Below are 27719 nucleotides of genomic sequence, written 5' to 3' on the forward strand. Positions count from 1 at the left end.
ATTCTCCCCTCAGATTGTTCACAGTGTCGGCAAGGAAACACACTGGCACAGGTGAAAGAGCAGGAGAACAGGCAGGGGTGACACGTGTTGTATGGCACAAAGCAAGGATGCTGGAGATCAGAGAGCAGGGAGCTCAGCTGGAAATTTCAGGGAAGTTAACACATCGGAAGCTCTCAGCCCAGCACATGGCCCGGAACAAGTACACGAGGAACGCTGGCCATCATTATTATCACTGTCATCCGCTGCAGAAGGTAATGGAACATGTGCCTCCTCCATCACCAGGATTAACAGCTGCTGCCACGGGGCCACCAACTCCCACCTCTTACTGAAGGACAGGGGCTCTGCAAGAAACTTCACTTCACTGCTGCCTGCTTGCCTGGGGCCTTTTTCATTATCCCTTGTTTTCTTCTTTGTATTGCTTGCTCTCTCTCTTCCTCGGCTTTTGGTTTAGTGTGGGAGTTATTTGATTTATTATTTGCTAAACAGGCAAACCAATTTTTTTCCTTGCTAAATTTCATAATTTTACAAGTGCTGACGAGAGTGTTCACAAATACCACAAACCGTCTCCATAAAGCCTTTAAATCCATTCGGACAGTTTCGGGATTGTGCATCATCTAGCAAAATACATTGGCTTTATGGTGTTTTATCCTTTTTATTTAAACTTTACTTGTTTCTTATTTGCTTTGTCTTTTTTTTTAACAAAAACCTTAACACTAAAGAAATGAAGCTGCCAGCACATAGTTCCCTAGGCATTCGGGCTCCCTTATTAAACTCAGAAAACAGCAATAATCATCCAAGTGATTTAAGTTGCACGAAAAGGCTTCCACAGTTATCTGTCCCATCATCAACGTTTCCCACTGCCAAGGACCCTAGGTCAGCCTGGTTCCCTTATTTGGTCTGGGCATTCTGGAAGAAATATATTAGAGCTGGAAATAAACATAAAGATGACCTGTTCAAACACACGTTTAACAGAGAGGAAACTGAGGCTATGAAGAAGTGACCTAAACTTGGAAGCAACCAAGATGTCCTTCAGTCAGGCTCCAGATTGCCATGCTGGGCACAGCGTCTCTGCACACGGCCCACCAAGGCTGAGGCGTCAGAGCAGCCTTTTCACACTGGGAACCCTGACCTGAAGCGCCCCAGTGCAAGGCCTCTGCACACAGCACCCTATGAGCAAGTGAAACTAGACAAAGCACAAAGGAAAAGAAAAAAAACAAAACAAAACATCTGGCCCTAGTCCTGTGTCTGATTTAAAGATCTGAGTGGCAAAAGCTAATTTTAAAGGATCAACATTACTACACAACAAAATATGAATGCTGGTTTTAGAGACAAGATAGAGGAGTAGAAAGTGAGCTCACCCCTTCTCACGGAAACCTCAGAATCACAACTAACTGCTGAACAACCACCAACAAGATGTCCCTCAGTAGGTGAACGGATAAATAGATTCCCTGTGGTACATTCAGACAATGGAATATTATTCAGCGCTAAAAAGAAATGAGCTATCAAACCATGATAAGACACGGAGGAAACTTAAGTACATATTACTAAGTGAAAAAAGCCAACCTGAAAAGCATAATTAATTCTGGAAAAGGCAAAACTATACAGTTAATAGAAAGATCACAGGTTGCCAGGGGTTAGGGGAGAGGGAGGGATGAATAGGCAGAGCACACAGGATTTTTAGGGCAGTGAAAATACTCTGTATGATATTATAATTATGGGTACATGTTGTACATTTGTCCAAACCCATAGAATGTACAACACCACGAGTGAACCTTACTGTAAACTGTGGAATTTGGGTGATAATAATGTGTCAATGTAGGGTCGTCAATTATAACAAATTTACAGTCTGAGGGGGGATGTTGATAATGCAGGAGGCTGTGCATGTGTGGGGACAGGAAGCATATGGGAAATCTCTGTACCTTCTGTTCAATTTTGCTGTGAATCGAAAACTGCTCTAAAAAAATAGAATCTTTCAAACAAAACTACACTGTACATTGCTATGCATTGATATATCCACTCAATGATGACCAATACAACACTACTCATTGTTCCCTAGGGGAAAAAATAAAAATAAAAACCAACCCTCCTCCAACTAGAGCTTCTATATCTACAGACTTTGCCCCTAATCTATCCCTTCTTGTCGGCTAGCCTATCAGCTCCTTGAATTGAAGGTTCTTTTAAAAAAAAAAAAAAAAATTCCATGTGGTGAGAGCTTGCTTTTTCCTTCTGACATCCGGGGCCTGGAATGCTGGGTGAGGTCAAGTTAAGAAAGGTTTTTCCAGACTCACCAAGCCCTCCCTTACCTCAGCCTTACCCAACATCCCAAGTATCAACCTGTGCTCAGACTTCAGGTGATGCTTATTAATTCTAGCAAGCATCACCTGATCTCTTTCTTGCAACTGACAAGAGAACGGATACTAGGACTGATTCCACGTACTAGACCCTGTTCATGCACCACTCCAGACCTTCCCACCCACCTTCCTCTCTCCCCAGCCACCCCCGCCCCTCCTGCTCCCCAGAGCCTTCCTAAGGAGGGTTCATGCCACTTTCTTAGCTGTACAGCCCAGCTCTGCTGCCACCACCTTTGCTGCCATCAATTAGGAGCCCCTTCTAACTGACATCAACTGACAAAGTCTGCTCGGCCCACATGCTGGCCAGACCAGACCACAGAAGCTCTGTCTCTCCCAGCACCTCCCTGGATGGGCCAGGAATCAGCTCAGAAGTGCAGGAATGTTAACACCCAACAGCCGAGAGAGGAAGGAGCCGACTGGTAAACTCCTCACCCTTCTTTCCTGCTTTGGACGGTTCTGAGTTGAAGTGATTCCCATGCCTCTGTTCCAGCGATGTCCTGCACTGCTGTGTTTCTTACAAACTCTGACCCACTGTGTCAAACACCAGCTTGTATTTACTGTCATTGTATGCCTCTCTCAATTCTCTTTTTCTCCTTGGGGTTTCACCATTCTCCACTTCCCCATCAAGCTTTCTCTGTAAATGGCCAGGTAGTAAACACTTCAGGCTTTACAAACCACACAGTCTCTGTCACAACGACTCAACTCTGCCCTTGTAGCTTGAAAGCAAGTGCCAATGCGATTCGTTGATGAGTGGATGTGACTGTTCAAGAAAACATTATTTATGGATGTTGACGTTTAAATTTCATATAATATTCACATGTCACAAAATATCTTTTTTTCATTTATTTTCAGCCATTTAAAACTGGAAAAACCATTCTTAGCTCATGGATCTTATAAAACAGGCAATGAGTGGGCTGAATCTGGCACGTAGTTTGCCAACCCCTGCTTTAAATCACTGAGTGGTTGGCTTTCTTAGCTCACAGACTATACAAAAACAGGTGACACAGGCCAAAATTTGCCAGCCCCCACTGCGGCCTGTGAGCTTTGCTTCAGGCCTGTTTTCTAGAGATCCCAGGCTAAGACACTCCATAGTCATAATCCTTAGGTGAATTCTTTAAATAACAATAAATTTTTTAAAAAAATTTTTTCTTAATAATGTTCTGCACTGACCCAGGAGCCTGAGTTACTGGACATGCAGCTCCATCAAGAAAGCCAAATCCTGAAAGACAAATACAATATGATATCACTTATATGTGGAATCTAAAATATGACGCAAATGAACATATCTATGAAACAAACTCACAGACATAGAGAATAGACTTGTGGTTGCCAAGGGAGGGTGAGGGAGGGAAGGATTAGGAGTGTGGGATTAGCAGATGCAAACTAGTATTTATAGGGGATGGATAAACAACAAGGTCCTATTGTATAGCACAGGGAACTATATTCAATACCCCTGTGATAAACCAGAATGGAAAAGAATATGAAAAAGAATATATATATATGTATAACTGAATCACTTTGCTGTACAGCAGGAATTAACACAACGTTGTTAATCAACTATACTTCAATAAAATTAAAAAAAAAAAAAAAAGAAAGAAAGAAAGAGAAAGCCAAATCCCCTGCCTCCTTCCAACAGTCGTCCTAATGACTGAAGCTCAAGGATGTGGGAGATAGGCCTCCAGGGTTTCTTTTGTGTCAAATACAACCTTCCATTCCATTTTTCTTTCCTTGGGCATAGTTCTTTACTCCCATTTAAGGTCAAGGAACATGGATTAAATTTTTGTATCCTCTACGGGTACCTCCTACACAATGAATATTTATTGCTCACTAAACATGTGTTGATTCTGCATCAGAGTAGGAGCAAGAAGACAGATTTCATGATGGGGTTGGATTCCTTTATCAGAGCTGCCTGAGGAGAGAGCAGGTTGCCTTCAGGAGAAGTGAGCTGCTCATCGTGTTAGGTAATCAAGAAGAATCTACAAGACCACCTGGCAAGGATGCTAAGCATTCAAGAATTTACACTTCAGAGAGAAGGTTGAACTTCATTCCAGCCCCGAGAGGCTGTGATTCCCCACGTTAGCAAAGGAGAGCCAACTGTCTGAGATGCAAGAGAGAGACAGAAAAGACTACTGGGACACTTTGCTTTGCAAATGAATAATAATAACAACGACCAGCACAGATTGAACCTATAATGTGTTCCAAGTACTGTGCAGTACTAATCCAAGACCACACAGCTAGAAAATCAAACAAGAACTGAACCCCAGTCTGACTGACCCCAAAGGCCATGAGATATCCCACTTAATCTTTCTCCTTGAGTGAATGGTTGGCTCACACCATGAAGTCCTATCATGTCTTGATGGGACCATATTGTCTGACCACTTAAAAAATGACATTAATGATCATGTCTTTTCTTGACTAAATTAAGGTCCATTATGATGTTTCTACTCTTGAGAAAGAACGTATGAGAGGATCAAACTCCTCAACTTAAAAAATAAAACTGCAGAGAATCACTAAAAAATAAAACTGCAGAGAATCACGTGTGTTATGGAACATGGACTCTCCCCAGGGAACTGGGAACAGCTGGCAACAACTGCATCACAGCCCACCACTAATTAAGAATGTTTAAATGGCAGCCTGCATCTCAGGGGGCCGCTGCAGCCAGGAACCATGGCATTCCATCAAACCTAGAAACAAGTCCTTTGTCCTGAACCTGATGTATAATTTATGTGGGCAAAAATGTGTCTCCTCTCCTTCCAAAACAGACAAGCAACAACACGGAGCCCCAGCTGTGCACCTCAGCCCCTCCACAGAGAAATACTATTGCTGTAATGGTCTAATTTTGTTTCAGCCTGGAGCACATTTTACAACATTGCTCCTACATTGGACGAGGGCCCCAGACCTCCTGCCAACAGCGAGCTGACGCGCTGCTTGGGGGAGCCGGAGAGAACAGCTGTTATTTCTGCAGCCACTCAGCCCGCTGCGTTCTAACCAGCCGCATTAGCCCAGGGGGCATGAACGAGCACCCTGCCCCATGGCTGGCCAAGGCTCGGGGACACAGAAACAGGCCGAGACTGTATCACAGGGCAATTGACTTCCTGAGGCCCCAGGACCCTTCCTACACTCACAGGCTCACAGTCTTCTCACCACCTGGGCATCACTTCCGCTGCTGCTGTCTGGGAGTGACCTGGAAGGGAAGTCCTCCGAGCCTCACTGGCGTTCCCAGATCTGCGGCAAGACTGCTCTGAAGGAGGCACAATGAGGCAGCTTCTCCTCTGCGTTAGCTCAAGTCACTGCGGTGACCCAAGAGCAGCCCATGCATCTTGTTACCCCAGCAGAGGCAGTCACCTGCTCTCCCTCCTCAGGACTCCTCCACGCCCAGCTCTCATTCTACGACTGCCTCCATTTACGCTGCTCTCCACGTCTCACGTTAAAAACATCCCTGGAGAAAGGGTTCGATTTGTCAGTTTGTCACTTCCAACACAGAGTGCCCTATTGGCCAAAGTTCTTGAGCCAGGTCACTTGCAAGGCCACCACTGGCCTATACACTGGTTCTTTTCTTCCTCCTTCATCTCCAGACCACACTCCCATTTCCAGGCTCCCTGCCCCCACCAGAGGCAACCACTCTAAACTGCTTAATGTGCATCTTGTGTGTGTGTGTGTGTGTTCTTGCAAAATGACTATCATAATTATATGTGCATTTTCATAAAAGTTCATATGTGCTTGCTGCATCTCTCATTCTGTTTCCTGAAATCCTGGTTATTATCTTTCAGGGTCAAGCCCCACTTCCTTTATGAGTGTGATAAAAGTATAGATACTCTTACCAGAAAAACATGTGAAGGGAAATAGAAAATTCTGCCCACAATTTCAGGTTGCTCACACAGGCTAAGGCCATCTGTGGACCGCTGAGGGTGAGGAACTCAGGTTGGCGTGAAAGCCTAGTCTGACCAATAGTAGCCAGTTCACATGGCACAAAAGCAGGAATCTGCATACAGAGAACTTCCTGCGGCCCAATCTCCTCCAAGAGGGCATGGCCATGGCAGCCACTCTGAGTCCGACGGACTTCCCTTCAGTCTGTTCCTCAAAGGAAACAACGCTTACTACCCACACCTAGTCCCATTCTGAAACGCCCTCCCAGCTGCTCCTATTCATACCCAGGACCTCCTTCAAAACTCAGACTCCTCCCAGAGGGGCCTCTTCCTCATCCTTACCATGTGTCTTCTCCGTATTTGTGTTGCACATAATTTTGAATTCGTTATCACGATGCTCAGAAAGAATCGTAAACAGCGTTCTTAAATTAGGTTTGCTCCACAATCAGGCTGTAAACCTGAAGAGACGAACCCGTCTATCATGGATGTGGGAAGAGGTAGAGAATGTTACTCACCTGAATTCCCGGCTGGTGAGGGAAGAAGGGGGGGTGACAGCTAATTCTCAGGAGAAAGATAAGGAGAGATGAACCCCATTTCCAGGAGGCAGTGGTCGGCGGGAAGGTCCTGTATCAAGAGCTTGGCTATGTAACAAACCACCACAGAATCAAACGGCTTCAAACCACTGTTTGTGGCGTTACTTCTCACAGTTCTGTGCATTCACCTGACTCCATCCGGCTGCTCTTACTTGGGTCTCTCACACAATTGCAAACAGATGTTGGCTGGGGTTGGCTGAAGGGTTCACTGGGACAGATGTTCATGAGACTGTTTCCTGCCCACAGCCGGTGGCTGCCCAGCCGGGCCCCTGTCTCTCTACACCGAGCCAGCCGGGACCTCCTCAGGGCATTGTGGTCTCCGGACAGCGTGACTGCTTACGTGACAGCTGGTGTCCTTAAACCGTGCCCCACAGGGTTGAAGAAACGGGTGACTAACAGAAATTCTTGAGCACGCGTTCCAGGAGGGCAGAAAACCAAGCAGCTGGGCCAAAACCCCTCCGCTTTTAACAGGACAAACCTGGCCGGAACCAGTTGAAGCCAAGATGGCGGATCCGAGTCTGCGCAGAACAGATTTGCTCGCGGGATGGGCGGCCTCTGACGTCACAGCCCGGATTTCCACCGCGTTTCATACCCACACCCCATGAAGGAGTACATGTGCCCCAGGAAGAAACATGCCGCCTGCTTGCACCTGGGCGTCAGAACCCGTCACTTCGTTAAATTTTGTAAACAACCGCGTTTTTCCTTGATTCACCGCCGCCATACCCTAACCCTTAAATATCCACCTCATCTTTCTACCGCGGACACAGATTTGAGCTGCGCCTCCTGTCTCCTTGCCGGTGGACCTCACAAGGAAGGTTCTTCCTTTCTCAAAAGCTGGTGCCAGATGCGCGATAGGCAGGGAGGCCTTTGCTCGGGGTTGTTTCCCAGGGCTGTCGTAACAAATTGCCGTAAACGGCGTGGCTTAAACGATAGAATTTCATTCCCGAGGCTCTGAAAGAGAAGACCTCCTTGCCTCTTTGTAACTTGTGGTGGCTACAATCCCCAAAGGGTCAGTCACCCCTTACTGGTTCCTTTGCCCAGAGTCGCAAATGTCAATCCAGCGACACCAGGTTGGGTACAGCAGAGCGGAAACTTTATTCACTGATCAAGGAATGGAGAAGGGAGGGCTTCTGCTTTAAACACACCTTCTCCCAGAAGGGCGGGGAGTAAGGGAATTGTAAGGGGTAGGAGGCAGGCCGTCCTCCAGGGCTCTAGACAAGGGCCGGAGACGTCCAGGGGTTGCCAGGGCATGCGCAGGCCTCCAGGCTTCTTTGCACACCGCATGAATTGTGCCTAGGAGCTTACAACTCCCCCATCCCGCCACCCCCTCCCCCCTCCCCCCTCCCCCCTTCCCCCGCCCCGTGGAGATCTCAGATGCCTTCAGGCCTCATCTGTGCAGGTGCGTTCCTGTGGTCAAATCAGCGCTGGTTTGGGGCGGTTGACCACTGCAAAGCTCTCAAAGCGCAGCTGCAAAACATCTCTGTCAAATACCAGGTACTTCTGAAATAAATACAGAAGTAAATGAAGGAAAGGATCCTTCAGCTCTCAGGGTCTGTCAGCAATCCTCAGAGTTCCTCAGCGGGCATCACTCAATCTCTGCCTCCATCTTCACGTGGCTTTCTTCTCTGTGTGTGTCTCTCTGTGTCCTCTCGTCTTATACGGAGACCAGTGGATTTAGGACCCAATCTAACTAAATCCAGGATGATGTCATCTAGATAGCCTTAACTAGTTACATCTGCAAAGACCCTATTTCCAAGTAATTTCTGGGTGGACATGAGTTTTTAAGGGACATTATTTAACCCTCTACAGCTGGTTTCCCTCAGAATAAGATTTTTCATGAAACCAAGGCAGAAGCTGCAATGCTTTGTCTGACCCAGCCTCAAAAGCAATCAGCAACATTTCTATTGATTATACGTGAGCAACGGGGCGAGCTCTGATTTAAGAAGAAGAGCCCACACCGGGCATAATACCAGAAGCATGGTCCCTTGGGATCATATCTGGAGACCAACATCTATAAGAAGGACCAGGTAAAAGGGGAAGTGAACAGGAGGGACGAAACAGAGGGGAGAGAAGAGATGCTTAGGACTGCCGTAGTGGGAAACACTGGGACAAGGGAAGCAGTGCATTGCACTTGACTTCCAGGAAAGGTCTGAGGACATAGAAAGAGGAAGGACAGAGCGGCTTTTCAGGAACCACCATCTGGTATAAGAGAAAAATTGTGAGTGAAGAAATATTTAAAAAGGATTTTTAAGAAGTCTCACTGCACATCAAGACTGTCCTCGCCCCTTTGACATTTCTCAAGAGACTGGGTAAAGATTTGAATTGCCTTCATTTATGTTTTTCTGCCTGGCTGTTAGTTTTCACACATGATTTTCTGCAAGCCAAGATCACAAGATTCCACTGTTTTTATACAACCTACATCTCTCTAACCCTCTTAGTAAAGCTAGTACAGGGCTCTGCCCATGGAATGTAATCAACAAATAATGACCAGTTTTAGAGCATTTACAAGTTTAATTTGGAGAGTGTACATTTGAATGCTGAAACCAGGATTTCTTTTGAATAGGAGTATGTGCATGAACTTTCAAAAGAATACCAACCAAGTTTTTTAGTTTTTCCTCACTGTAACAAGTTTCAACACGGGTATTGTTGGATTTTTATAGTTTGAGGATCACTAAAGGTGATGTTTGGCTTACTGCCTTTGCAAGGAAGTTTGGCTGGAAGGTTCATTTTATTGAGCAATAGATCTGACAGTCTTCAGAAAGCAAAAGACTCAGAAGACATAGGCAGTGTTCCCACACAGGCTGCAAAAAGTACTCCCCACGATAAGCCCAATAATTCTTCCAGCTCAAGAAATTTTTAGAGGGTGACTAGGACACCAGGCAGCAAGTGGGGATTTTATAGCTGCAGGCTTTCCAGCTCTAGGGAACTTAGTTAATCAGAGAAATTAAGGACTGAAATCACTCAGATGATGTTTAGACCCCAACCAATGAAACAAACCAAACGTGGGAGGGAGTCTATGGAAATACTTCCTATTTCAACGTAGTTGATATAATCTGGGTACCAAAGGCTAGGAAATGACCTGAAATGAAATCTCTCTCCTCACAACCGGCACGTCCTATCTGGTTTTTTTTAGCTAGTATTTGTTGAAGACTTACTATGTTATGCATTTGATGTGCATAATCTATTTAATCCTTACAACACTCCTATGAAATTGGTACTAATGAAAAGAAAATGTACTGGGCTGGAAATTTGGTTGGGGGTGGGTGGAATAGTCCCTGCTCAAAAAGATTGTCTTGCAGTGACATGTAAAGAATGGTTTACATATTGTCTGGATGTTTAAAACTATAAGAATAAAATAAATCAAGAATATAGTTTGAGTTTTAACAAATCAAGCCAAGGGCTCAAAGAGGGTTTAAACACAAGTTTAAATTTATTTATATGTTAAACTTATAAGTATCCAGATCCCCTTATGAATGTATATGTTCTCATCCCTACAATCTTGGTGTAATGGAAGCCCCTCCATGTATTAATGACATTAAAACAGATGTAAGTGTGTAAATTAAACACCAATTAAATATGGAGGGAGATACCACTCCATATCCACCAAGACGGCTAAATTCAGAAAGACAATAACAAGTATTGGCGAGAATTGATGAGGTCATATTTAAAATGGTACAGCCACTTTGGAAAATAGTCTGGATGTTCCGGCTGCATAGTCTTTGTTCACTTTTCCACAAGACAATGATTTCCATCAATTTCTACAGGGAGAATAGGAAGCATTCAGTCTTTCCTCTAGCATAATTGATACAAATTGCTTTTTATTATACACGTATCCCAATTTCCCCCTCCTAAAGATGTTTCCTGCCTTCCCAGGACACCCTCCCCAGAGATGGAGGACAGTTTTTATCTTCTCTTTGAGCACGACTTCACCCCCTGCACTTGAACTTTCCAACACCAGCCAGGCTAGGCTGGTGAAGACGTGCTGAAACCAGCACTCCCATCCTGAAACCAGCACTCCCATCCTGAAACCAGCACTCCCATCCTGCCCAGAGAAGAATGAACAAATCAGCTGTCCTTGGAAAACGATTTGGCAATAGATATTAGAGATCCCTCTAAATTCTACCTCTGGGAATTCCTCCTGAGGAAATAACTTTAATGCACAAGAACAATCTAAATGTCTGATATAGGCAAGTAATAAAAGAAATCATATTTAATCAAGTGTTGGCACCTTTTAAAATGGTCATTAAAATAATGTAAAAATACGGGGGAAATTATAATACGTGTGATATTGCATAATTATAATAAGCCATGAGGTGATATAAAATTGTGTACACAGTATGAACTAGATTTGTTTTTAATCCTGTGCATAAAGAAAAAAAGATTGGAAGGAAATGCATCAAAATGCTAAAAGGATTGTGTTGGGAGAGGCTTATGTAAATTTTCCTTATCTCGTATAAATTTCATAGAGAAAATAAGGTTACCTAATAATCCTGTCTGCTCCCTGCCTCAGCCTGTAGAATTAATGGTCCTAAATATTAGCAAAGCAGCTGGCTCCTTAGAGAGGGGCACTATGATAAATAAATGTAAAGTATCATTATGGGGCTTCCCTGGTGGCGCAGTGGTTGAGAATCTGCCTGCCAATGCAGGCGACACGGGTTCGAGCCCTGGTCTGGGAAAATCCCACATGCCGCGGAGCAACTAGGCCCGTGAGCCACAACTACTGAGCCTGCGCGTCTGGAGCCTGTGCTCCGCAACGAGAGGCCGCGACAGTGAAGAGGCCTGCGCACCGCGATGAAGAGTGGCCCCCACTTGCCACAACTAGAGAAAGCCCTCACGCAGAAACAAAGACCCAACACAGCCAAAAAAAAAAAAAAAAAGTATCATTATGAGTTTCTTTTTAAAGCTCTTTTAGCAAAATGACTTGTTTACACATAGCAATATTCTGGGGGGAAAAAATCAATGTAGTTAAATATTTTCACCTCTGCAGTTGCCCCACACATAGTATCTAGCTTTGCTCCTATGACTGGAACCTCTGTTCAGTGACTCCTGAACACACAGTCAGTGTCTCCATGCCATCTGCTGCGTGCTCTGCAGACTTGGAGATCAGAATGACTCAACAAGAAGCACGCAAAGCTGCCAGGAATTGTCAGAGGTGCGTGTTATTGTAATAACAGTCTGGCGGCAGCAGTGGAGCAGAGGAAACAGGAGTTTGTTCCTCTAGTCAGGGCGTAGCGGCTGCTGGACCAGAACTGATGGGGGAAAGAAGAAAGGACAGGATGAAAATGCTATCAACAGTCGGCGATGAGCAACTTGCAACCTGGATATTCGTAAGGAAAGCATCTACACTTTAGGTGGTGGTCCAGTCATGTTTTAAACACCTAAATGTCACCGTAGAGAGAGAATTCCATGCAAGTCCAGTTCCTGTTGGACTTTACACCATGGGCTTCCTAGCAGAAACAGCCCTGTGATTTGAAGGAGGTGAGAGCCACATGTAGGAAGCTGATTCCACAGGCTCATGGTAGCCTTCCTACATCAACACATGCAAACCAGAAACAGAGCTAAGCCTTGGCCTGGAGTACAGTGGAAAGAACCCCAGGCTTTGGAATTGGAAAGACTGTGGTTCAAATCTAGACTCAGCCACTTCCTAGCTGTGTTTCATTGACAAGATGCTCAACCTCCTCCAGACTCAGTTTTAGCATCAGTAAAATGGGAATAATAATTCCTGCTTTACAGGATTCTTAGGAGAATCATAAATGATATTTGTAAACATGAAAGTTACCATATGACTCAGCAATTCCACTCCTAGGTGTCTACCCACACAAAGACTTGTATATGAATGTTTACAGCAGTTTTATTCAAAATAGCCAAAAAATTAGAAACAACCCAAATGTCTATCACCTGATGAACAGATAAACAAAATGTGGTATATACAAACATTGGGATATCATTCAGCAATGAAAAGCAATGAAGTAGGGACTTCCCTGGTGGCACAGTGGTTAAGAATCCGCCTGCCAATGTGGGGGATGTGGGTTTGAGCCCTGGTCTGGGAAGATCCCACATGCCGCGGAACAACTAAGCCCATGCACCACAACTACTGAGCCTGCGCTCTAGAGCCCGTGTGCCACAACTACTGAGCCCACACGCCACAACTACTGAAGCCTGTGTGCCTAGAGCCCGTGCTCCGCAACAAGAGAAGCCACTGCAATGAGAAGCCCGCACACCGCAACAAAGAGTAGCCCCCGCTCTCCGGAAATAGAGAAAGTCTGTGAGCAGCAACGAAGACCCAACACAGCCAAAAAGGCCATGTATTTTATGATTCCCTTTATATGAAATGTCCAGAATAGGAAGTTCTATGAGACAAAGATCTGTGGTTCTTAGGACTGGGGAGGATGAGAGCTGGAGGGATGATAGCTAAAATCAACTATGGTGATGGTTGTACATATCTGTGAATATACTAAAAATCATTGAATCTTACACTGTAGATGGATGAATTGTACGGTATGTAAATTATATCTCAGTAAAGCTGTGATTTAAAACAGAAATGATCTGTATAAAATGCCTAGCATAGTTCCAGGTAATCAATAGGTCATGGTTGTTTTTAGATCTGTCATTCAATTACAGTTTATCTGGCTTCTCCCCCTTCTAGAAAATGGACAATGAAATTCCCTTAGTACAGTGTGTTTCCTGCTCAGAGGTAATATTAGAAGCAGAATTTCAGTCCTTGAAGAGACTTTGCAGCTCACCATTCCTTTTTACAGATGGGAAAACTAAGGCCCAGAAGACTGACGGTTCTTACTTGAGGAACGTGGATTAACCAGTACATTCCCAGCAAAGCAAGGCAAGCACAAAGGTAGCAAAGCTCCTGCTCCCAGGAGCACATCTTCATGAATCACTTCTGCCTGAGTCCTTGGCCCAGGACCTACTTCTGAAAGAAGGGCACACCCATAGGTACAACCAGAATTATCATTGGGCTTGAAGCTGGAGTGTACTGAGGACAGTTGTACTCTCCTGGACATTCATTAGTCGACATTTTATTCCACAGTAAGAATTTGGGAAACACAATCAGACACTTAATTAAATGGGGCTCAGAGCTTCTCCCTACAGTAAACACTGACACCTGGATCATACACACCCTCTGCACACACGGGACCCTTGGTGAAAAAAAGGACAAACCCCATCCGAGGCACCAGCTGCTGGTAGGCTGAAATTTGAAAGGCTGTTCTGTCCCCAAACACCCCCCCACCCAAGTCTGAGTCTGAAAATCCCCCATTAGGGACTCATTCCTTTGGGGAGAAGCATTGCCTCTCCAGACCTCCTCTTTTAAGACTTAAAAACAAACATCTAGCTGTTATCAGATATGAACATCTTTGTGGAAATGGATTTCATCAGAAGGCTGACATAAAGGTCCTCATGGTAATTGTAACTATAGGATGAAGAAATATTTTTAAAAGGAGATATTCTGGGGAAAGGGGCAGTGAGAGCCAGAAGAGTGAACAGTAGCAAGGAAGGAAACAGACCGAAGCAGACAGAAAAATTTATAAACAGAAACTGAGGAGGCAAAGGTAACTTATCCGCTTTTGATTTTAAATCATAGAATTTTAACGCCAGCAGGAAACCTAGATATCATCTAGTACAATGGTTTTCTAAGGTATATTGGCAACTGACTTTTCACATAAATGTTACTCGAGCCTAGTATTTAAAACAAGTAAAAGAGGAGTTTCTCTAATAACTGCAGAGGGAGGTGCCACACTCTGCCCACGTGCTTCCCCTGGGGCAGCCCCTTGGTGTGTCCAAGAATCCGAGACTCCTCCACACCAACTTGGAAACTGCTGCCCCACCCTGTTGTGTGATCGGAAATGGTACCTATTACCATTAATTACTTAGTGTAAGTAACATCTACCAGGTATTGACAATGAATAGCCAGTGAAATCCCAGCAGTGTAAAAAGTAACCACTTTACAAGGATTTTCTCATTTAATTCTCACAATAACCCCCTCTGGGGTTGGTACCATTATTATTCCCATTTTACCAATTAAGTGGCACACGGGTTAAATAACAGCTAATACGAGTTGGAGGCAGGATTCGAGCGCAGGCTATCTGACTTCAAACCAGCCATCATATTTCTCATAATTCAAACTCCCTGTCCTGCAGATGCAGGCTGAGCACAGGAAAGTGGGCTGTGTGCGCTCAGAAGGTTGATGACTGCAGAGCAGGACCCAGGATCGGGGGGGGGGGGGGGGGGCGATGCCCAGCTCAGGGTCCTCCTACAGGGTTCCTTCACCTAAAGGATTGAGTAAGAAGTCTTCATGAAGGATCCCCAGTCTTCAGCACGGTTCCCCCAACCCGCCAGGTCCAGATCCCTGCCAGCCCACCAGTCTCACTTCAGTTCAACCAGTGCAAGCCCCAGTCACGCTCCTGGACAGCCATGTCCTAAAAATGTCACACTCACACCTTCACTCCCTTTCCTCAAGTTGTCCCCAGAGAAGGGGTTCCCGGGGGATGTCCTTCCCCTGCCCTGATTAACTCCTACTGAGCCTTCAAGGTTTTATTATGTCATCTCCCCTGCATGATTCCAGGGGAATCCCTGGACACCCCCTGGACCTCCCCACATATCCTGGCCCACCTGGCTCATCCATCCTCCTCACTTCCCTCCACATGGAAGTACCTTTACCCCTGTGTACATCTGCCTCTCCAACTGAAATCTTAAAGAGTGAGTCCCACCTGTTACCCACCTTTGTTCCCTGAACCTAGTACAGAGCGGGCACTTAGGTTTGCTCCATGAAGCAGAAATGAATTAGCAAATGACCGTTGAGGTAACACTCAAAAATAACTGGCTATCAAGTACATTTTGAACCCCCTCCCCAATTTTTTTCTTTAAGTAAAAAGTTCACTCAAAAGTTAAACAAGGGCTTCCCTGGTGGCGCAGTGGTTGAGAATCTGCCTGCTAATGCAGGGGACACGGGTTCGAGCCCTGGTCTGGGAAGATCCCACATGCCACGGAGCAGCTGGGCCCGTGAGCCACAACTGCTGAGCCTGCGCGTCTGGAGCCTGTGCCCCGCAACGGGAGGGGCCGCGATAGTGAAAGGCCCGCGCACCGCGATGAAGAGCGGTCCCCGCACCGCGATGAAAGAGTGGCCCCCGCTTGCCGCAACTAGAGAAAGCCCTCGCACGAACTGAAGACCCAGCACAGCCAAAAATAAATAAATAAATAAATAAATAAAGTAGCTATAAAATTAAAAACAAAACAAAACAAAAAAAAAAGAAAAAAAAAAAGTTAAACAATAATTTCTATAAGAAAAAAAATCACCTCAAATGGAATGATTAAATATGAACTCTTGCCCACGGACTGCATACCCCTTTCTGGATGTGCAGTTCTGCTCAGTTAACATACACGAGACTTCCCAGAGCTCATCTGATCTTCAGCCTCTCCGGGGACAAGCACAATCACGTGTTCTTGAGCTCCCCACCTGCATCTCTGTCAAGTGGTGCCCAAATCTCTCCTCACACCCACCTGGGACCAAGAAGCCACAGTCTCTCCAAGGCAGCTCATTCTGCCATAATTACAATGAATCATAGCAAACAAGAGAAAAGTATCCTATATTCAACCATAATCTGCTTCCGTGTAATTCTTCCCCAATACTTCTGGTTCATCCCTAGGTCCACTCAGATCCAGCCTAATCCCTTTTCTAGAAAACAGCCCTTCAGAATCCTCTCAAGTCCCATCTGAGTCTTTGGATTAAATATCCCCAGCTCTGCCAACCGTCCTGACTGCCTTCTCAGCAACTGTGTGGTTTGTCAACAACTCCCCAAGTGTAATAGACTGTTGCTACTGGTGCACCCAGCTCTTTTGGCAGCTAGTAAAAGAGGTCAACCACCTCCTCTGAGTCTTTTCCATTCTTGTTGCTGCCAAGCCATGTCCCTCCCATTCTAAATGGGGCAGCAGGATTTATGGACCTTAAATATTGGTTTGGCCAAAAAGTTCGTTTGGGTTTTTCCAAGATGTTGGAAAAACCCGAACGAACTTTTTGGCCAACCCAATATAGCACTGACAGATTTCACTTTGTTTCTGTAATTGCAGGAGAGACTGCTAGCTGTTGGTCAATATCCATTTCCTCTTTTTCCCAGGCACACAGCTAGATTACATTTCCCAGACTCCCTTGCAGCTAGGTGTGGCCACATGACTTAGTCGTAGCCAATATATTGTAAACACAAGTCAACGTATTTAAGAAACAAGTATGACATCAGAATAACCAAATAGCTAATGAGAAATGTTTCTTTTTTTAGAGGAACTCTGGCTAACAAATGAGCAAGAAAAGATAGAATATCACCATGTACAAGCCTTTAAGTGATCATCAATAGTCAAAACACACACCACCATCTACGAAGTAAACTTGCCCCAAAAATCAATGTGAATCTGGACAAGAGAAACAAGAGTGGCCCTAAATCAATCACTGTTGAATCAGAATGATGAGGATTGGGGATGAACTTTAGTATCTCCCTCCTTTTATATATGTTTGAAATGTTCCATAGTAAAACATAAAGTTTAAAAAAAACAGCATGCTCTTCTCCTTCCGCATGTACATCTAGAGGAAGATGTTAATGAGGCCTTTAGGGATGGAAGGAGCCACAAAATGCAAGGAGCCTGGGTCCTCACCAGTCATCGGCCAACCATCAACATCCATCTCAGACTGGTACGTGAACAAGAAATAAATATCTATTGTGTATGTGCCATTATAACATTCTAGGTTTATTTGTTTCCACAACCTACTCTACATATAAAACACAGCAATAAATACTTTGGTCTTGATTCATAGCTTAATCTATGGGATCTTTCCAAAATCATTCCTTTATTCAAATCATGTTCCCTCCTTTTGCTATTTGTGCAGTCTAGCATTTGAGCTTTGAGATGAAAATGCCAAGTACAGCATTTCTAAATGTTAGACAATGTCCTGTAGCCGCCATTAGAAACCTTCTACAGGGAGACCAAGGTAATTAATATCCTTTGAGTAGTGATTCTGTTATGATTCCACCTAATTATACTCACCCCTGACACAATATCCTGTTCTGTCCAGAGATTATGTCCCTGTCAGATGCCTTGTTAAACTCTAACTAGGTAATTGACAGTTGGGCCTACTGTTAGAAAAAAAGGAAATAAGATCAGATTTGATTTATTCTTAGGAAATCCACACTAACTCTATTGATCATTTTTAGTTCTAAGTGGTCACAAGTAATTCCCTTAATAATTTATTCTAGAATCTTGGCTGGTTTCGACTGTCAAGCTCACTATTCTATAATTCATGGGGAGAAAAGCCATCTTTCCTTTTTCAAAACTCAAAACTATTTTGTAGGTTTCCAACTTCTAACACTGCCATTCCTCAAATCCACTCCCAGTGGTTGGGTGTCCCCACTTGGAGATCCCCTGGAAAAATATTTCCTTTGCCTCAAGATACTTGAAATCATTTAGAGAAACTCGGGCTCTTAGATTCGATTCCGTTTTTATCAGTATGTATTCTACCATTGTTTTTGAAAACCTCTTCCTTAAGAGAGAAGAGATGCAAAATAAGAATAGAGCCATTCTACTTCCCCTGTGTTAATTATATTCACCATGTGCATCTCTCAGAGCAGTTAGTTGTTTCTTTTGGAAAGAAATTGCAGGTTCCTGATGCCTTGAGTCTTTCTGAGGCAGGGGAGAGATGGGCCCCAGGTTGAGCGGCTGGATTTTGTCCTCTGTGGACAGATACTGCAAGATAAAGACAGTAGCAGGAGCGAGGAGGAGCTGAGCCCTGCCCAGATAAAAGATAAAGAGACCTTCGCGACTACACATGCACAGAAAGGCTCCTCAGGGCCAAAACGGGAGGGGCGCCACCCCATAGTAAGTGATGTCAACTTACCCATAGGTCTACTCTTTGCTAGAATCCATCTTGGCTGAGAGGTGTGTGCACACACAGGGGAGGATGCTGAGATAAATCAAATATGGACTCAGAGCCAGGCAAAGCAAGATGATTGGCCAGAGGAAACCCAGAAGAAATGCTCCATATAAGTAATTTAAACTACCACGGGCACGCGACTCTCTCTCTGAGCCCGCCCGTGTGTTATCTATTCACACGTACTCTTTCTCCTCCTAATAAACGCTCTACTTGTTTCACTACTTTCCGTCTCTTTGTGGAAATTCATTCCTACAAAGCCAATGGACCAGGGCCTCGTCACTGGCCACTGTCCCTGGTGGCCTAGTGGCTAGGATTCAGCGCTCTCACTGCCGCAGCCTGACTTCAATCTCTGGGAACGGGGAACCGAATCCTGCTTCAAGCTACCGCAGGCAGAGGCCACCCAAGATCACTTCCAGCTCCCTTCTGTGTCCCAGCTCACCTCCAGCTTCTTGGGGAATGTGTACAAGCGACACACTGACAATTTCACACTCTTTATCACTGACTAGGGCCGCAGCACCACGTTCATATCTGACCTCCTTCCCCAGGTCCTGGGTGAGCAATGCACCAACATCAGAGCAACGCCTTCAATGTCAGGCCAAGGCTAGCAGAGACCATGGATGTCCTATGCTTTTTCTCTCAATCCTCAAGCCCTACTAACCCAGCAGCATTAGATTAAAGAGAGTAAAGGAAGAATGAACAAGGAGAAATGCTACCAAGTCCAAACCCTCTCTGCTCGCCATGCAACAGGCCAATAAATCGGAGACGAGGTGTTGAGACAAGGAATATGACTTTATTCAGAGAGCCAGCAGGCCGAGAAGATGGCAGACTACAGTCTCAAAATAACCATCTTATCAGGGTTTGGATGCCAGTTTCTTTTGCACAGAGAGGGGGAGGAGATGAGGAAGTAAAGTAAAAAGGCCGTAAGTTTTGCAAATGTCCCCTGGAATGGCCAGCCTCGGGGAGGGGATGTGTTAATTTCTTCTTTCTTGCAGCCATCCACAGGTGGAGAGGGTCCGAATGTTTCCGTGAACAAAGGCACTTTGGTTTAACATTCGGGCAGAGGGGCAGGGTTCCCTGAGGCAGGCCATTATGTACAGACGGTATCCTTTTAGTGAAAAAAAGCAGCGGAAGGCAAAGGTTAAAGTAAAAGGAACAGACCCAACATATAGTTGGATTTGGCTCTTACCTGTTACAGAATGACTCACAAAAGAGAAAAGTGATTTGTCAGAATCCATTTTACAGGAAATTCTTTTACTCCTCCCAAATCAATCTCTTCTTCCTAGAATAATGGCACTGTTGTGCCCACCTGAGGGTTCCCCTTCAGTTCAGGCTCACACCAAAAAGTTGTACCTGGAGCAGGGACAGTCCTTGAGCGCCCCCTAGAGTATAATGTATGACTAACACTACCCTTGAACCCAAGCTGTTGTCCTTGCACTGCTATCAGTAGAAAGCCCTTGGCATTTTTGTTTCAAAACAAAAAAAAATGTCCTTTTGTCCTTGGCATTTTTGCTTCAAATCTCAAATCACTCTCAGATTTGACCTTTCTGACATTATCTTTAGAGTGTCATACTCGATTGTGTGCCTTTCCTTTCCTCCTTTACGGATGGCCATCCATTCAAATGCTATGTCAGCAAAAAACAACCCTCTCTGGGATCCCTTAGATGCTTCCGTTTCCTTCCTCCCTACATTGACTAGGGACCTTCTTCTGGTGACCATTAAGTTGTGCTTATTCTTTCTCTAAAATTTGTGAAATGACCTCCTTCAAGTCTACAGTATGCACCTTATGCCCTGCCTTTCTCTGATATCAGTAGGATGGAGGTGGTGATCAAATAGACAAAGCCAGCCAGAGATCATTTTTAAATCTGCAAGAGCTGGATTTTAAGAATTATATGAAAAAATGCAATATTCCGTCAAGGTCCAAGGTCTTTAGAGTTAAATGGGAAAGACATTTATATAAAAGTCAATGATATGCAAAATCCAATCAGGCCATCAAATTGGGTAGGACTGTAGAGAGACAGGAAAATGAAGAAATGCACAATGCACAACCTGAATTCAGGACAAGGGCTAGGTGACCACATCCCTTTTGACACTGTGGAGTTTTTGACAACACATCCCAATAAACATAGTGTTCAGTGGGTCCTGACAGAGTCCAGATTAAGGTCTGCTCACTGAGCCAGCTCAAAGAAGCTGAGAAGGCAGTTCTCCAAAATTGTGTGAGGTGACATACTAGTTTCCTTAGTGGGTACATATCTTTCAATCTTAGGAATGGTTAGAATTAAGTATGCAATTATTAGAAATTGCTAGACTTGAAAAAGTAAGATGTGTCAACTGAACTGAAAAGGTTGAGGAAGAACTACTTATTTTTCCGTACTCAAAAACCACCCTCAAGGGCACCAAAGACTAACATCTTTTTCTCAAGGTTGCCACCACTGTCACTTTACCATCCAATCTCTCCTAGGCACTAGGATGAAAATAACAATCCATTGTGCTTCCTTCTCTGGCCTTGGGGAGGACAACCTCCAGCTAGACCAGTAAAGGACCTGTTAGCTATTCTGCTTCCAGCTGAGCATCCCCAGCAGGTAGTTAAGTCAAATGGTTAAACCCTGAATCATGACCAGTGTACCTCTGGGCCATCTGGAGAATTTGCATCCATTTGTTCCATCTGGCCATGCAGAATCCTTACCTGAAAACACTTTGACTCCTCAATTATTTTATCCTCACTTGCATGGTCCTAAATTGCCTTTCCCACCAGCCCTGCAGATTTTTGAGAAGGGTTATATTTTATTGTATTTACACTAGCCCTAGTTTCACTCTTTTTTTTTTTTTTTTTTCTGTAAAGAACAGATTTATTTCTCACAGTTTGGAGACTGGGAAGACCAAGATCAAGGTGCCAGCTTTCTGTTTTGTAGACAGTGCCCTCTAGCTGTAACTTCTGTGCTGGGGAGTAGGGGAGTCGGGAGGAGGGAGGAAATTTGACTAGGTCTCTTTCCCAGCTCCACTTTTAACAAGTCTATTTCCGTTAAATAAGAGCTGGCTCCCCTTTTATAGCCATAGTTTCTAACATTCCAGAATGAAATGCTATTGTTCACTCATGAGCTTGTACAATGAGATAATTCAGATAATTCAATAGATGATAAGGTGGATAAAATCCACTTACTTGTCCAGCAAGGCATTTGAGCATGCCATATGTGAAATCAGACTTCCTAGGCTTAAAGTCTGACCCAGCTACTTCTGAGCTGTGTAACTTTGCTCAACCACTCTGACTCTCAGTTTCCCAATCTGTAAAGTGTCCACAAATTGTACTTCCCATCTAAAGCTGTTGTGGGATTAAATGATATAACCCACAAAAGCACTTAGCACAAAGTCTAGCCCATAAGAAGAGCTTGGTGAATGGTACCATCATTATGGATTCAAGGGCATTTGAAGACTGTCCACTGGCTCGCAGGAGATTCAGATCCAGACCTCATTGGAATGGTCCACTTCAGTCTTAAATTTAAAATAAATGACTTAACAGACTTTGGCCCTCCCATTATTTCCTGCATTCAGCCAGACCTAGCTCTGAACTAAAAGTAACCATGATCTGAGCAAGCAAATGGTACTTTAAGGAAAAACCAAGCAAATTCAATGAGCCCTTGGAAAATAAGGGTCTGTCATTTACACTCTCTCTACTTATCTGGTAAACTCCTGGAAATTGGAGAGTCACAACTTTTTTTTTTTTTTTTTTTGGCTGCATTGGGTCTTCGTTGCTGCACATGGGCTTCTCATTGCAGTGGCTTCTCATGTTGCAGAGCACGGGCTCTAGGCACGTGGACTTCAGTAGTTGTGGCTCGCGGGCTCTAGAGCGCAGGCTCAGTAGTTGTTTTGCACAGGCTTCGTTGCTCCGCGGCACGTGGGATCAAACCCACATCCCCTGCATTGGCAGGCGGATTCTTAACCACTGCGCCACCAGGGAAGTCTCACAAGGAGAATTTAAATGCCCCTAATTACAAAGGAATTTGAATTTGCTGCACCTAAGAATTTGGAGACGAAACTCTTGGCTAAAATCATTACAGAGATAAGATTTGTGAATTTAACCATAATTACTTTCATTCCTTTCTAAAGAAGTGCTAATTATAAAGGTAGCTTTTGTAAAGAAATCATTATATGTGGGGGAAAAAAGGTTTAATCACTATGCATTCGGAGACAGAGGATTCATTTGCTGGCTGATAATACAGGTGCCCGAACTGAGTTTCTAGGGAACAACATAATTCTACTTTTTAAAAAATATATCATGGCAGTTCTGTGGAAATGTTTACACTTTTCCAGTGCCTAGACACTTGGAATTGAAAGTAAGAGAAAAGGTACTTTTTCAAAGGATATAAGTTGGAGGTGACAATGCCGAGCCTTGTGTGATCCCTGTGCTCCCAGAAAGCAGTGATGGTTGAGAAACACCCCCTACCACCACCATGTTCTGGGAAAGGCCTAACTACAAAGAACCACCATTCTCTAGCGTATTCCAAGATACCACCCACCTCCACCCTTCCTCGATGACTCCCTTATTTTATAAAACCCCAATTTTTCTCCCTCTTCTTAGAGGTGTTCCCTCATTAATGAACATTCTCCCTATTGCAATATCCTGAATGAAACCACCTCAATTGTCCATGGAACTTTGTCCTTGAGAGAAAAGGAGAAAAAGAATCTCTCTCGACCCCATGTTTTCTCCCAACTGAAAATCACTTAAAGTTGTTAAGTCTGTATTTATCAGGCACCAGGTACAAAGCCAAAGGTTATATTCAATGAATCATCTCAATGGTGTATCTACACCTAACTCTGAACCAACATGTTTGCTATCACTTTCCACCTAGATGTTTGGCTGTGGGTACTGCTCATTAGAAAGCTCAGCTCTCTGGGGCTTCCCTGGTGGCACAGTGGTTGAGAATCTGCCTGCCAATGCAGGGGACACGGGTTCGAGCCCTGGTCTGGGAAGATCCCACATGCCGCGGAGCAGCTAGGCCCGTGAGCCACAATTACTGAGCCTGCGCGTCTGGAGCCTGTGCTCCGCAACAAGAGAGGCCGCGATAATGAGAGGCCCGCGCACCGCGATGAAGAGTGGCCCCCGCTTGCCACAACTAGAGAAAGCCCTCGCACAGAAACGAAGACCCAACACAGCTATAAATAAATTAATTAATTAATTTAAAAAAAAAAGAAAAAAAAAAAGAAAGTTCAGCTCTCGGTTCTTCTCAGACTGGAGTGGAGGGCCGCCTGGTCTTGTTAGAATAACCACAGACGAAAGTTCTTCCAGTTAACGCCCATCTCTGGTCTGGATGCCTGCCACCTCCTGGCCAACTTCCTCATCGCAAATCACACCTGCTCAGGTTTGCTCCGCGTGGTGTGCTGCCGGGCTCCCTGGTGACCCTGTGACCATCTGACCTCCCCCTGCCAGGCCCTGCTGATGTTTGTTTAGAGTGAAAGACAGAATTCCCAGAACAATTAAGGTGATTTTATTCAAGCTATTGTTATAAGGAAGATGTCCACTAATGAGGAACATTTCAAAGGAAAGGAAGGAGGGCTCGATCTCGGAGAGGCAGCAGTGAGTGGTGGTGGGAAGCAAGATCTTAATTCCCAGCCCAGGAATTGAACCTGGGTAGCCTGGATGAAAACCAGGAATCCTAGCCACCACAGCCCCTGGCTCTTGCCCCCAGTGAAAAATGCATTTCTCACGGAGGCAAAAACTGTAAAAACAGGCACAGAGTTTATTATTAGAGACATAGCACAACAGCAAGTGGGAGAGCACACAGAGAAACTGTTTAGTTAAGACAGAAGCAAGGCAGAGATGCACACCCAGAGAGCAAGGGTGTGGGTGTCCCCCCTAATGAGGAGGAGCGCAGTGAAGAGGAGGTTAAGTCATTTCTATAGGGCAGTTCCTCCAGGTCTTTGTTTACCTTTGGCCAATTATCTGGTTTCTTTTTCCACAGCTGACCTGCCCTAGGACCCTCCCCACATGCTTGTGCAACTTTTCTCCAAGATGGACTTCAGAAGCCTATGGGACGGCCTTAGCATCACATATTATGGGGTGGCGCCCCCTCCTTTTTGACCCCCAAGGAGCCTTTCTGTGCATGTGCAATGTTTCCCTTGCCCCAAGAATGCGAAATGTATGACCTCTTGATCTTTTAACAGGGTTTAGTCCCACTCTGTCCCTCCCATTAAAATGTCCAATGCCCGGTTATTTACCCTATTTCTGTTGCTGGTTTTTATACTGAGGTGCAGATCTTGAAATATAGACAGGAGTCTGGTCATAAATATGTAGTCCTGGAGCCTGTTTGTCTCTTGCTTCAGGAAATGTAAACAGGGGGCTGGTAATGAATGTCCAGCCTGGAGCCCATCTTCTTCTCACCCCAGTAGGTGTGAACAGGAGGCCAGTTGTAAATGCCTAGCCTGGAGCCCATCTATCCCCTGCCTCAGGCTGGGGATTTCTAGAGGCAAGTAGGCAAGGGAAGCATCCCCCACTCTCACGGGAGTCATGAGGAAGGGTGCAGGTGGCTCTTACCTTGGAATACGTTGGAATATGCAAGAGTAGAGTGTTCATTTATAGTCACTCCTTTCTCAGAAAGCAAAAGGCTGCGAGATTTCTCAGTCAGCACGGCTCTCTGGAAGCCCAGGACTCAGACAAAATTCAACATCGTCACTAGTGTCTGAGTCCCTATCATCTCACCAAAAACTAAGCCCCAGCTCTGTCAAGCCCCTTGCAGGCCGCCATTGCTAAAGCAAAAACAATTACTTTAAAAACAAAAACTGCCAACCTTCAGACAGCAATGCTTTGTTTTTGTCACCAAGCAAAGGGCTCGCTGCCCAATGCAGGTAAAAGCCAATACTATGGCACCGGCTTTTGAGAAAAGAAAAAGCTTTATTGCAAGGTGGACCAGCAAGGAGACGGGAGGCACGGCTCAAGTCTGTCTCCTCGATCTGAGGTTTGGTCAAACTTCTGTGAGTTAGGGAGGGAGGTTGGTCTGCGGAAGCGCTGGTGGCCAGGTTACAACGCGAGGATTTTGGAGCTTGGCCATCTACGATAGGTGTGGGAAAGGGGCTTCAGCACCAGATCTTCTTGGACAATGGACCCTTCACTTCTGAAAGGGATCTGTGTTCAGATTCTGGTAAAGTCCCGGTCCTTTGGTTCCTTTGGGGGTAGAAACTTGGTTCTGGGTATTAATTGAGGGCAAAATTTTCTCCTCTGCGCCTGCTTTGGCTGCATGACTTGCAGTTTTGTTGTTGTCTCTGAAAAACAACTCAATATCTTGTTAAAAACAGGATAGAGCCAGTTTGGGCTGGTTCTGCAGTTACATTTTCTTGGGGCCATTGGCCTTTGGCTAATTTATTGGCCACCCTGAGAGTGGGTTTTCAGCAAAGTGGCCTTCAGAAAGTTGGGCCTCTTCCACACAATGGTCCTTAAGATCACAGATGCTGGTGTTTTTGTCTCTCTTCTGAAGCAAACGCTGAGGTCCTTGTGGGTCCTGACCAGCCTTTGCCAGCCCCAAATCCACCACTCTTACCCCGGAGCCACAGAGCCCTCAATAAATTCCAGCTGACTTAAAATATTCTTCGACATAAATCTACCATTTATTCATCAAGCCGAATCATTTTCATATAGTTTCCACCTCTGAAAATCTCAAATCCATCAATGTCTTCAAACCTTACATCCTGGGAGGAAACACCATCCAGAGGGCTGTTGATGCTCCCAGGTTTCCCCGGCTCCCCACACCTGGTCCTGATCTGGTCCAATACACTGGGTGTCAGAGCAATGCTGGGGAGACTCACTTATATCACAGCAAGGGCAGAAAGTAGAAGAAAAACAAAATCCACAACAAAAGTACGAATAGAGGCCCTACAACATTCAGTGTGGTGTGATTGATCAGCAAAGCCCCATGCGTAAAACCCAGAGTTTAGGCATCCATGTTCCCTTAGGACAGGAAGAGAACCTCCCGAGGGGTCCTAACGTCGCCTCCAAATACCATATCTAGGAGAATATGGCTGCCACGTGCCACGTGGAAAGAATAAGGCTGCCAGTAGCCACAATGGGCTTAGATGGGAGAGGCAGAGAGCTCCAGCATCACACAGTCGTGGAGACGATTCTCTTACAGAAGAGACTGGAAGGAAGCCAAGCCTGCCACAGAAAGCATCTAATAGAAGCACGGCCCTTCAAGCCACCCACAGTAACCAGGACCCAGAGGCAAGCATAGCAAATACCATAAGATAGGACCACGTGGAACAAGAGACTCCAAGTTAGACCCCAATTATTTTTTTAACCACACACGCTATAAGGACTATTGTCTTTACTCCTCATTATGGAGAACTCCTAATATACCTTCAGATCCTACTGTATAACGTTTGCAAGACAGAATACACAGATGAGGGCTGGACCATATTTGATACTAAAACTCTGACCCCCACCCTCTGCAGCAACCTGCCCAGGTCGGTCAGGACTTGATCAGTGACCACCAGCTTCCAAGTCAGGACCAAAAGAGAAAGCCATAGGAGATCAGAATCCGCCACCCTGAAGTACATCACTTTGACATAACAATTATTTTGAGTTGGAGGTAAATGAGAATCAACAGGTTCAGAAAAAAGCCTTCTCAGAGCTTCCCTTTTCTGACAAAAAGCAGAAACTTTTGAGAAATTGAGGATGCTGTAAATCCCCTCTGTCAAAGAAGTCTTATGGCCACGAAGAAGACGGAAATTTGATGCCAAGATTTCCCTGCACATATAACCCTTTATCTTCCATTAGTTTCCCATATATTTACCTTCCCACAGCTTGATGCCCTTAGAAGCCTAAAACCCTTCTCCTTTGTTTTGTTTCTTCTCTACAGGTTTATTGTTGCTTTGTGAAGATGCTAGATAAGCCCAAGTTCTAACCACTCTGAGTTACTCATCACTGAAGATTCTCCCACATATGTGCTGCATGCATTAATAACCTGTTTGTTTTTCTCGTTGTTTTTTTTTAATTTTTTAA

General features: G+C 44.9%; 1 protein-coding gene across 3 annotated transcripts in view; it reads right to left on the reverse strand.

The window, feature by feature from the left end:
* Positions 1–27719, reverse strand: part of PLPP4 (phospholipid phosphatase 4) — a 554796-nt gene that overhangs the window by 507480 nt on the left and 19597 nt on the right. For 2 of the 3 annotated variants that reach the window (XM_059899369.1, XM_059899367.1), the window contains exon 1: positions 6733–7279. The exons of the other annotated variant lie outside the window; for it this stretch is intronic. The gene's annotated coding sequence lies outside the window, so the exon portion shown is untranslated. Of the gene's footprint in view, positions 1–6732; positions 7280–27719 lie in introns of those variants that run through there. 3 annotated transcript variants of the gene reach the window in all.

The sequence above is a fragment of the Balaenoptera ricei genome, chromosome 16 (genome assembly GCF_028023285.1).
Source record: "Balaenoptera ricei isolate mBalRic1 chromosome 16, mBalRic1.hap2, whole genome shotgun sequence".
Lineage (NCBI taxonomy): Eukaryota > Metazoa > Chordata > Mammalia > Artiodactyla > Balaenopteridae > Balaenoptera > Balaenoptera ricei.